Here is a 13,150-nt window from a genome sequence, read left to right on the forward strand (position 1 = left end):
GAAAATCACTTTGCTGTCCCCTATGCTTTTTTATTTTGTGTTATTGCATCATAGATTTGCTACATTTCCATTTCAGGCAAGTTCCTGTAACCTTTAGGCGTATTTTCATTATATAAAAGCAGGTTTATAGGCGTTCCTCTCAGCGTCTGTGCTAGGCAGTATCCCTGAGGTGATAAGCCTGAAGTTTCCAGCTATTAAGTTAAAACAGTCATAGATGAGAGAATTATGACATATCTCAGCAGCACTTGCATCATTCCATCTTTGAAAAAGACATTTAACATACTCAGCACGCTCATTCTCATGCATAATTACACATTGTAAATTCACCTGAGAACTGTAATATCCCTGCCTGCACTCTGTTCAGGGTAGATTAAGATAAGGAATGGTGAGGATGTTAGTTTGTTAAACTCATCCACAGTCTCCGGAAATGTCTGTGATTTCAGCCAAGGCGTTCCTGCTGTGTTCCATCTAGATTCCACTGTATCCTTGATAACCTCTTGCTCTTCTATTCAGAACTCTTCCTCTTGTTAAACATAGATATAGCTTCTATTTTCTCTACTACGACATCCAGACTTCCTGTGTTCCAATATTTTATTTGAACAAAGAGTGGAATGATGTATTAACTAAAGCTCAAGTGTGGTAGACATTAGTCTTTCATGTTTAAGTCTAAAGTGATTTATGTTCATGTGAGGTTTAATGTTCTCTGAGCTGACCTCTGAACGTCATATGCTGACCAGTGGCTACTGTGAACCAGTCAAGCGATGAAAATGCCTGCTCACGCTGATTGGCTGTGTTCCGGACTTCTAGAATGGAGCCTTTGTTCATGCTTTCCTTCATAAGAGCACCTGTAATCCTCATTGGAGAGCCGAACCGCTGATATCTGCTCACAATGAGGCTGAAAGACCAATCTGACCTTTTTCAAAGGCTCACATCCTGTTTGAAAGCTGAGCCTTTCAATAGTTAATTAAGGAATTTTTGTCAGAGCTCTTGTGTTGGCCTAGTTTAGGCCTAGTTTAAATTTTCAAGTGCCACTCAAAGACTCCTTGTTAAAGAAAAAAAAAAGAAGGCAGTACCAATTACATTTGTACCAAGTACAAAGAAAGTTTTAAAATCTGTGTAAAAAATCTTAGTAAATATTGACTGTATTTCCACCAATGTTTACCATATGACCAAAATATATTTTACATATATACTGTAAAGTAATAAAAAGTACCTCAAGATTCAAGAAAATGTCTTATCTTAAATCAGTTTTTAAGCTAATATATTTTGGATAATATAAATACATGTATATTGAGTCAAAACAGTCAAACCAAAAATTATTCAGACAGCATATATATTTTGTGTATTGTTTCACTAGTGAGTGCAGGATAGTTCATTTATGTAAGTGAGAATAGTAAAATAAAGTAAAATTTGACATATTATACCCAAAAAGTCTTCATACAGCAGACTACCAAAAATTATTCAGACACTTTGACCTGACAATGTTTTGCTTAAGTGTTTTTGTAATATTTAATTGCTAATGCGACCTTTTTACACCACAGACTGAACCAAATTAATTCTGACACAGTTTAACTCTTGAATTCTTGTCAAATTTTATTACCATTTTCTATCTAAACTATAGTGAATAAACTGTAATAAAGTGAGAAATGTTGAAGCTGTCAGAATAAATTTTGGTTTGACTGTATATAAAAATAGCCCAAAATATATAAGAAAATACAATTACCTAAAACTTGTCAAAATTTGTGTGAGTTTATTTTAAAATCTGTGTAAAATCTGTCTTTCATTGCAAAAGAGACTTAAATTAAATTAAACCTGGCACATGAATTCATTTAGCTCCTGACCTGGCCACAGGTTTCTTTGATCAAATCTGCTGGATCCATTTGGACGTTCTGTCTAGTGCCACATGAATTATCATAAATCACTGCTCCTAGGCACTTAAGGGCTTTCATATTTTCAGATGGATTTGTGTCTCTTTTGGGGGTCATTAGCTGCTAATGGAGAAATGTGTTTAAAGAAAGACAGCCCATAAAATATACAGCCTCCATTTGGCTTATTCCTTCTGAAAATGTTCTGCTCCTGAGCAGACGCACTCTGCGGTTTTGAGTGTGTGCTTGTGACACACAAGCCAAACATTCGCGTGAGTATGTGAGGACGTTGATTTACTTTTAATGTGCGACCCCTAGTTGAGAGAAAGGAAAACAGGAGGCACCGTAAATCATGCTCGCAGCATCACGTTCAGCCCCCGCTGTGTATTCACATCATTAAAATGCCAGTGCTGAGGGTGACCCCCGCACCAGAGCAGCGTGCAAGAACATCGCCTTGGGAAGAGCTTTGATCACTTATGTGGAATCTCAGTCTCATTGATTCATCCATAACTTGACTTTAATTATTTCAGAGAACTTTCCTTGTCCACCATGTAAAGTTCATATACAGGAAACAGTGATGATGTGCTTGTGAAAGACCCACCTTAATACAAACTGTCTGTTTTGCAGGAAGAAGAGAAGGGATGGAAGATGACTCCCAGTAACTTCCTTCCTACGGTAGTCGAGGGAGCCAAACTGTACAAAGGTATGTGAGAGATGACGGCGAATGGGTGCAGTGTGTGTATCTGTCATTGAAAATTAATTCAGTTTTTCCCTGACCGTAATGACTAATTCTTAACAACGTCAACGGTGTTTGTGTGAGGTCAATGAGCGAGTGAGCTTTCATCACAATTGTGACATGAGATGTGTCTGGTATACGTCTAAGTAACCAATAATGATAGGGCCATGTCAGACTCTCAGGTCAAGACCAGTCCAGATGGATCCCCACCCCACATGGAAGGTTTTTCCTCTTCTTTCTCTACGTTTTTCTCCTTCCCCCTTCTTTTGTGACTACAGATACGTTTTCTTGCCCTCTCATTAAAGCTGAGTCTCTTGACGCCACATTGAAGACCAGCTCCTCCTCGTTCTATAATCAACAGCAGTCGTCTATCAACTCCCCTGTTGCCTCGGTTTCATGGCAAGGACAATTTTCACAGGCTATATTTCTAACTACATTTGTTTGTTAAGTGATAGTCGTTCATCCAGTTCTTTCCAAACAAGTGTACACAGTGAAGAACTGGCAGTTGTAGTTGCCAGAAATTCAAACAATACGGTGTTTCAGGCATTATGGGAGGCATTTAGATCCGTGTATATTTTACAATTCATGATCATTTGGATGATTAACTGAAATAGTGTTAACTACCCCTGAGAATGGGTGAACTAACATACTTGAAGTACTAAAATCTGCTTTGTGCCAAAATATATAAGCAACATAATAGTAATGATACACTCTTAAAAATAAAGGTTCTTCTTGTGGCAAAAGAAAGGTCTTCAGTTTATAGAAAGGTAAGAAAGTTCTTTAAAGAACCTTTGACTGATTGGTTATTTGTGGAACCAAAAATGGTTGGCATCGCTTGTAGAACCCTTTAAAGCACCTTTATTTTTGTATTAAAGGGGTCATTGGATGCAAAATTCACTTTTACATGTTGTTTGAACATAAATGTGTGTTGGCAGTGAGTGTACACATCCACCCCATAATGATAAAAATCCACCCAGTGTTTTTTAAATCCCTATAAATCATAACCCTTTCTCAAATCAAGTCATTCTCAGATTATTGGCTGTGTGACGTCACACTGACCACTGTGCACCATTGTTTCGATGCCGGAGCAGGAGTAGACAAGATTGCGATTGAGGTATTCTGTCGTTGGATGTAATAATGAATATGGTTTGTGACGGTAAGGAAATTTTTCCACCCGTTGATCAACATGTGACAACACCGGTATCACCGTGGGGTGGTGGTCGTTTGAGTTTTACTTTCACTTTTAAATTAGCAGCAATTCAGCATCTAGCAACTGTTTGTTTTAAGTTAATTTGAGTTTTTCCTCGATTTCCTTCGGTAGAACCGGCATGCACATTTTACTTTCATTTTCAAATTATCGTCAATTCAGTGTCAAGCAGTTGTTTGTTTTTAGTTTGTTTGAGTTTTCCCTCTTTTCCTCACTTTCCTTTGCTTTCAAATAGCTTGTAAAAGTGTTGTGCGCATTTTACTTTAACTTTAAAATTAGCTGCAATTCGATGTCAAGCAGTTTTTTGTTTTTAGTTTGTTGAGTTTTCCCTCATTTGCTTACTCATTCGCTTTTAAATAGCTTGTTACAGCGGCATGCGCATTTTACTTTCACTTTTAAATCAGCTGCATTAGCGTAATATAATGAACTTTTATTAACAAAACGAATAAAAATACACAATGTTATATGCCTAATATAAAATAACAAATAAATTACACCAAATTTAAATAGGTATACCAAACTGAAAATCAGTAAACACTGAAACCAAATAAATGAGTAAAGTAGAACGTTTATTAGCAAAACAAATAAGAAAGCCTGGAGGCACGGCATACACCTTGATGTAATATAAAATAAAATAAATAAAAAAACTGTTTAAATAAATAAAAATCAGCAAACACTGTGGAACCAAATAAATATGAAACTTCCACTATTACCTTAGATAAATGGCAGAAGTCAACAGGCTTTTCAAAATCCAAAATATTTTTAAAACAGGCGCTTTTGCATTTTGTTTTGAAACTCTTCTGCCATCATCTTGTCTTTCTCACCTCTGTCTTCTTGTCTGTCAGCTCGACTCATTCTCTTCATTTGATAAATAAAATCTGATCTGTGATGCGACTGTCGTTCGGCAAACTGCATAGTTCAATTTTAATTGTATTGTCTCATCTCTAACTGAACTAAATGATTTTAGTTCAGTTAAAAAAATTAAAACGACGGTGGGGGTGGTGCCGCGGTGGACAAGTGATGAAACCGGTGTTGCAGACTCACACCAGTTTTACCGTCAACATCGACTATCGCAGCAAGCCTAATAATGAACATAGCAGTCGTCATATTGTTTTCCAACATCTGAGCTGCTAAGGACGCAGAAAAATTAACATTACTTTCATTTTTGAAGGAAATGCTCTCCACAATCTACCTAAATGCGTCTATGTTCGCACAAATCATTCGTGATCCAGCCCTGCCCTACAAAGCAAAAAGGCAGTAACTGCATTTTTGGTCAAAAATGAGTTATTATCATTTTCATGACATTCAAGGCATCCTTTGTTATGTGACAAAATATCTTATCTCAAATGTGTGTGATTTCGCGGCATCCTCATGGGACGGTTTTAACATTGGATAACAGGCTGGATGACAGGATAACTTTAAAGTCATTTTTCTCAGTTCTGCACTCGGCGTAGTTACTGCCTTTTTGCTTTGTAGGGCAGAGCTTCACCTACAGAAAAAGTGAGTATAAGGTTTTTTTTAGGAATATTTGCAAATTGGCTTTCCTAATAATGTGCTAGTTAGCAAGTTTCACAGATAAATGTGGCTAAAGTTTACAGTGTCAGAAAGAACCGCTCGTCACCTAAAGGCAGAGAGAGGCAAGGTGAGCAGAGCTCATTAGCATTTAAAAGGACATGCAACGAAACGGCTCGCTGTGAACAGAGCTGTTTTTGACCAGTTAAAGGGAGTGTTGTATTACACTACAATTGAGAAATTTGAACCGTAAAGAATCATGTCAACTTATGGAAAATGGGCATTCGATCACCCCTTTTAAACAAATAGCACAAGATGAACTAAAGTTCCCTCTCAGTCGGTCTCTACGACGTCACGTCGGAGACCGACGAATTGGGATATCGCTTTAGAGATACCAATCCTCTTCGTGTGTAAACTAAACGAGCCAATGCACATTGGCATGCATGATTGCATCCAGCTGTCGCTGATCACAGCGTGAGCATAAATACACAGCAGGTGCAATGCATAGACAGCATTTCGCATCGGAGCCGATCTTTCCATGAGAGACGCAACGAGCCATTCTTCATACAAGAACTCTTCACTGCGGTGTTGGCGGTACGGCGCGTCAGCGGTGGTGGTCTCCTGTGGGTGGAAAAAGCGCGCAGTCAAGGATTGCACTACCTGCCTTCTGTGTCGCAGCGGCCATCTCCCCTGTGTGCTTCAGCACTGAGCAGTTTCTAAAAGAGTATCACGGGTGAACGTCTTTTTAAAGACGAGGTGTTTGAAACACAATGCCGTTTCACCCGTGCGTTTCTGGATGCGGTCGTTACCTGGCGCCAGGTGATGGTCACGATCGCTGTCTGACGTGTCTGGGTATCGAGCACGCTCAGGCGGCGTTTGTGGATGAGTCATGCCGTCATTGCGGCGGCATGTCCATCACGGAGCTGCGGACCAGACTCCGCTTCCTGCAAAGGGGCGGGGTGCCAGTTCCTCTGCCCAGATCTACCGTTCCCCCCGGCAAACGCCGGGGGGACTCTACCTCTGGCAGAGGGCTGACTGGTCTGACGGTGACGGTGGGGAATTTCCCGGCGGATGATCCGCTGGGGGTTCCTCCTTCCACCGACAGCCCGTTCCATCTGGAGCTCCCAGAAGAGTGTTCGGGTCTTCCTCGTGAGGCACCGCTCATTACTTTTGGGGCTCCCCCTGACGACCGGATGTCAATCGCTGCATCGGGGGGTGAGCCAGACTTCTCGGGGGAGGACGATTCCGGATCGCTGCCGTCCACTGGGCGGTCAGCGGTGCCGGATACCGACCCCGAGATGATGGCTATGCTTTCCCGGGCCGCCGAGAGGGTAGGGCTTGAATGGAACCCTCCATCACGTCCCGACCCCTCTCGGCTGGATGACTGGTATCTTGGGGTGGCCCGCGCTGGTTCTCAGCGTCCCACCCCAGTGCCCTTCTTCCCGGAGGTGCATGATGAGCTTACTGGGACGTGGACGGCACCTTTTACTGCCAGAAACCGCTCCAGTGGCACGTCCTCCCTCACCACCCTTGATGGCGGACCAGCGCGGGGGTACGCGGCTGTCCCGCCGGTGGAGCGTGCGGTGGCGATGCAATTGTGTCCCGGCGCCGCTTCCACTTGGCGGGGCAACCCGTTGCTCCCCTCCCGGGCCTGTAGGCACTCGTCGGCTCTGATCGGCAGTGCCTACACGGCTTGTGGCGCTGCTGGCTCCGCCCTACACGCTATGGCGTTGTTACAGGTCCATCAGGCCCAGGCACTGAAGGACCTGTACGAGGGTGGTCACGACCCGGAAGTTCTACGTGAACTCCGTATCGCTACGGACCTCGCGCTACGAGCGACGAAGGTTACGGCGCGGTCTCTGGGTCGTGCGATGTCCACGATGGTGGTCCAGGAACGCCATCTCTGGCTGTGTCTGGCCGACATGAGGGAAGCAGACAAGGTCAGGTTCCTGAATGCCCCCGTGTCCCAGACCGGCCTCTTCGGCGACGCGGTCGAAAACTTCGCCCAGCAGTTTTCGGCCGCCCAGAAGCAGACTGAGGCCATCAGTCATATCTTGCCCCGGCGTGCTCCCGCTGCTGCCTCCACCCAGCCGCCGGCGGCACCTCGGTCTGCTCGTCGCCGAGGGCGGCCCCCTGCCTCCGCCCCCGCTCCACAGCAGCCTGCGCAGCAGCCTTCACGGCGGCGCCGTGGAGCCGGTCCCAGGGCGGCCGCCCCGCCCGTCCAGGCTCCCACCAAGACCAGTGGGAAACGCAAGAACAAGCGTCCCTGAGACGGGCGACCCAGAGATGGAGGAAGCTGCTCTTCGGGAGATGGTGATCGCACCACTCCCTCCCCCGGAGGAGGGCCGGGCGGAGAATCTTTTGTTTCCCTTAAAAAAGTTTCTTTTAAGAAACCCGTCATCGGCCTCACGGCCGGTGACACCCAAATTTTCAATAAAAGAGCAGTTTCTACTATCTCTGGGTCCCCAGAGGGGACAGCGGGTGTTGCACGGGTTAGCCCCGGGCTTCACCCACTCTCCCCTCCCGCCAGCAAATGGCGCTGGGCGGTTGGAGAGTGCGGTAAGACGGACTACTCACGCACCAGCTGCCAGAACGCAGGTAAATGTCTTGCACACACCACACACAGACACTCTGACCCCGCTTCGGACCGGCATAGAGACGCCCGAGCGGGGTCCCTGCGTTCCACTTCGCTGCCCCCCCGCGGGTACGTCAGTGGTCCCGCTGGTCCCTCTTGTACGTTGGCTGGGGGCCTGGAGAGGGCTTCCCAGTCCGTCTTGCTGGCTCCTCCGGACCATCAGGCTCGGCTACGCGATTCAGTTCGCCCGGCGTCCGCCTCGGTTCAGGGGCATCCACTTCACTACAGTGAAAGTAGCAGATGCCCCTGTCCTTCGGGCAGAGATTGCTACCTTGCTGGCGAAGAAAGCAATAGAGCCGGTCCCTCTAGCCGATATGAAGACAGGGTTTTACAGTCCCTACTTCATAGTACCCAAGAAAAGCGGTGGTTTACGACCGATCCTGGACCTGCGCATCTTGAATCGAGCTCTTCACAAGCTACCTTTCAAAATGCTCACACAAAAACACATCCTCAGATGTGTTCGTCCCCAGGATTGGTTCGCAGCGATCGACCTGAAGGACGCGTACTTTCATGTCTCGATCCTTCCGCGCCACAGACCATTTCTGCGGTTCGCGTTCGAAGGCAGAGCATATCAGTACAAGGTCCTGCCCTTCGGGCTGTCCCTCTCCCCCCGTGTCTTCACGAAAGTCGCGGAGGCGGCCCTTGTTCCCCTCAAGGAACAGGGCGTTCGTATCCTCAACTACCTCGACGACTGGCTGATACTAGCACACTCTCGAGAGCAGTTATGCGAACACAGGGACCTGGTGTTGGCACACCTCGCCCGCTTGGGCCTTCGGGTCAACTGGGAAAAGAGCAAACTCTCCCCCATGCAGAGGATCTCTTTTCTTGGTGTGGAACTGGACTCGGTCAGCCAAACAGCTCGCCTCACGCAAGAGCGGGCTCAGTCGGTGCTGAACTGCTTGAATACGTTCAAGAGCAGAGAAGTGGTCCCACTGAAACAGTTTCAGAGGCTCCTGGGGCATATGGCAGCAGCTACGGCAGTTTTACCGCTTGGCCTGCTCCATATGAGACCACTTCAGCACTGGCTTCGTGGCCGAGTCCCGAGGAGAGCGTGGCAGCGCGGCACTCTCCGGGTCAAAGTAACCTCGGCCTGTCGCCTAACCTTCACCCCGTGGTCAGACCTAGCTTTTCTTCGGGCAGGAGTTCCCTTAGAACAGGTCTCCAGGCACGCTGTGGTACACACGGATGCCTCCACCACCGGTTGGGGAGCCACGTACAACGGGCAGGCAGTGTCGGGGGTTTGGACGAGCCCCCAGCTACACTGGCACATCAACTGCCTAGAGCTGCTGGCAGTACGCCTTGCCTTGAACCGTCTCAAAGGGCGCCTTCGAGGCAAACACGTGCTGGTCCGTACGGACAACACTGCGACCGTTGCGTACATCAACCGACAAGGTGGTCTACGCTCCCGTCGCATGTCACAGCTCGCCCGTTCTCTCCTCCTCTGGAGTCAGAAGCATCTGAGGTCGCTTCGTGCCATTCACATTCCGGGTTTGCTCAACCGTGCAGCCGACGAGCTCTCACGAGCTGCGCTTCCCGGAGAGTGGAGACTCCATCCCCAGTCGGTCCAGCTGATCTGGAGACGTTTCGGGAAAGCTCAGGTAGACCTGTTTGCTTCTCCAGAGACGTCCCACTGCCAGCTCTTTTACTCCCTGACCGAGGGTACACTCGGCACGGACTCCCTGGCATGCAGCTGGCCACGGGGCCTTCGCAAGTATGCGTTTCCCCCAGTGAGCCTTCTCGCACAGACACTGTGCAAGGTCAGGGAGGACGAGGAGCAGGTCCTGTTAGTGGCGCCTTACTGGCCTACTCGGACCTGGTTCCCAGAACTGATGCTCCTCGCGACAGCCCCTCCCTGGCGGATTCCTCTGAGGAAGGATTTACTGACTCAGAGACGGGGCACCCTGTGGCACCCGCGTCCAGACCTCTGGAAACTACATGTCTGGTCCCTGGACGGGACGCGGAGGTTCTGAGTGATCTACCCCAAGGAGTGGTAGACACCATCACTTCGGCGAGAGCTGCATCCACGAGACATGCTTACGCCTTGAAGTGGAACCTGTTCGTCGAATGGGCTTTCTCAAGAAATGAGGATCCCCGAAGATGCTCGGTCGGAGTCGTGCTTACCTTTTTGCAGCAAGGGTTGGAGCGTAGGCTGTCACCCTCCACCCTTAAGGTCTATGTAGCCGCTATTTCTGCAAACCATGACCCCGTTGAAGGAAGGTCAGTAGGTAGGCACGACCTGGTCGTCAGGTTTCTCAGGGGAGCCAGGAGGTTAAATCCTCCTAGGCCCCCCTCCGTACCCTCTTGGGACCTGTCTCTGGTGCTCACAGCACTACAGCGGGTCCCCTTTGAGCCTTTACAGTCAGTCGAGCTGAAGTATCTCTCTATGAAGACTCTGCTCCTGCTGGCATTGGCCTCCATCAAGAGGGTAGGGGACCTGCAGGCGTTTTCGGTCGACGATTCGTGCCTTCAGTTCGGGCCGGCAGATTCCCAGGTAACCCTGAGGCCCCGGCCTGGCTACGTGCCCAAGGTTCCCACTACTCCCTTCAGGGACCAAGTGGTGAGCCTGCAAGCGCTGCCCCCGGAGGAGGCAGACCCAGCCCTAGCTTTGCTTTGTCCCGTCCGAGCATTAAGATGCTACGTCGACCGGACGCAAAGCTTCAGGACCTCAGGTCAGCTCTTTATTTGTCACGGAGGACGGCAGAAGGGGAAGGCCGTCTCCAAGCAGAGGATGGCACACTGGATAGTGGATGCCATCGCCTTGGCTTATCAAGCTCAGGGCGTGCCCTGCCCGCTCAGGTTGCGAGCTCACTCTACTAGGAGTATTGCATCCTCCTGGGCGCTGGCTCGTGGCGCCTCGCTATCTGACATTTGTAGAGCTGCGGGTTGGGCGACCCCTAACACGTTCGCTAGGTTTTATAGCCTTCGTGTAGAGCCAGTCTCCTCCTGTGTTCTCACCTCAAACGGGTAGAAGCACTGAGAGGCACTGGCTCAGGTCGGCTTGCTATCTTCTCCAGAGTGTCCATGAAGACCCTGTCGAGTCCTCCTTCCTCGGCTCCAGACGTAGCGGAGCGTCTAGGCGCCAGGCCTCTCTCGATGAATCTTTAGAACCGATAGAAGGCTTAGGATACATGAGAGACTTAAGTGAATCCCATATGTCTTCCACGGTACCCACAGAGGCCGTGTTTCCCCGGTAACCTTCTACCATCTTCACGAGGGTTCAATCACCTCCATTCTTCCATATGTCCTAATTGAGCCATATGCGTATTGCTCCGAACCTCCTGCGGGATGGGTGGGAGCTCCGCACGTTCCCAGTGCTCCAGCTTCACTAAGTAGGTAGTGCTATGTTATACAGTGACTGGTCTTTTCTGATCCGCCCTTGGCCTTAGCAAAAATTGGAGGCCAGGTGGCTTGCTCAGGACACTGGAGGGGGGCAGCAGCTGCGGCGCTTTGCTAGGGATCCCAATTCGTCGGTCTCCGACGTGACGTCGTAGAGACCGACTGAGAGGGAACGTCTTGGTTACGTATGTAACCCTCGTTCCCTGAAGGAGGGAACGGAGACGTCACGTCCCGTCGCCTCAGCTGCTGTACCACCGCTGTGCGGCCGGACCCAAGCTCGGCTCCTCAGCGAAATCCTGTCTATGCATTGCACCTGCTGTGTATTTATGCTCACGCTGTGATCAGCGACAGCTGGATGCAATCATGCATGCCAATGTGCATTGGCTCGTTTAGTTTACACACGAAGAGGATTGGTATCTCTAAAGCGATATCCCAATTCGTCGGTCTCCGACGTGACGTCTCCGTTCCCTCCTTCAGGGAACGAGGGTTACATACGTAACCAAGACGTTCATCATGTAAGTGATCTTTTAATAAACCCAATGTCACATGGCGTTCAGTGTCACACACCCACAGACAAGTACAATTTAGAAGGTAATACACATCTAGTATGATAATAATGTTAGTACTGCCATAGACCTTGATTTTTAGTAATGAATAATTATTTGAATGGAATGGAAAAATCATATAATATAGTACAACTTGAATCCTTGAACTTAAGATTTTATTCCTATTAAATCATAATACGGTTAAGATTTGGGCTTTATGTATAGATTTAGGTTGTTTGATTTTGTAAAATACTGTATATTTTAGCAAAATAAGAGAGACAATTTTTGGTGGTAAAAAGCATAAATTACATGGGTCATTCTACAAAACTGGCACAAACTGCTGTCCCACAACCAAAAAAAAACATTTAAAAAGCATTTAAGTATTCAAATCTTAGATGTTTACTGAGAGCCTTGTATTATCTATTGAAACCCACTATAATATTTAAAATATCAGTAAGCTTAATATATACAAAATCATCATTTATTGCGTCATTTCAGTTGGGAGGTGGCTGTCCCTAACGCTAACCCCTACATTTCAACTTGATGATATTGAAATAATTTTTGCATTTTATTCCATTGTTGTTTTTAAAAACCTCTTTTTGTTTTTTTGTTTTTTTTTTTAAAGTGAAGTTAAAAAATATAGTTTAATTTACAAAAACACTGGACTTACAAACATACTTAAAAACACAAGACGTTACTTCCTGTGCACCAAACAACTGATGAAGGTGTTTGGATGAACACTGAAACGTCTTGTGTTTTTAAGTATGTTTGTAAGTCCAGTGTTTTTGTAAATTAAACTCTATTTAGAAGGAACTTCTACCTGGATGAATGAATCTCCACAGACTTAAAAAATATATTTATTTTATATTTTCATTTGTAAATTCTGAAACTTTATGTTTAAAAAAAATGTCACGCATTTTCATGTCACTACTGAAAAAGTTTATGTTTTAGTTTTTTAACTACACCCCTGAATTTATGCTCAGGAGATATTCTTGTGTCTCTCTCACTCTTAGCTACAAGATGTGAGTGGATAGGTCCCATCATTCTGAGGTAAATTCAAAAGTCTGAAAATCTGTGTGTAACTTTAAGGAATGTCACTATCAAACACCTATTATTTGCAATGAAGCACACTTTTTTGGGATGTTATTCCATAAAATTAAGTCTTTATATGTGTACAGTAGGCCTACATCTGTTCAGAACTGTGTGAGGTAACCATGTGCTGATTAGTATCTTTGAGCTAGGTTCAAAAGTACCTAAAATTGTAACAACCGAAACAACACGGTCTCACTCCCAAGTCGTCACATATTGACGTTT

The sequence above is a fragment of the Garra rufa genome, chromosome 12, assembly GCF_049309525.1.
Source record: "Garra rufa chromosome 12, GarRuf1.0, whole genome shotgun sequence".
Taxonomy (NCBI): domain Eukaryota; kingdom Metazoa; phylum Chordata; class Actinopteri; order Cypriniformes; family Cyprinidae; genus Garra; species Garra rufa.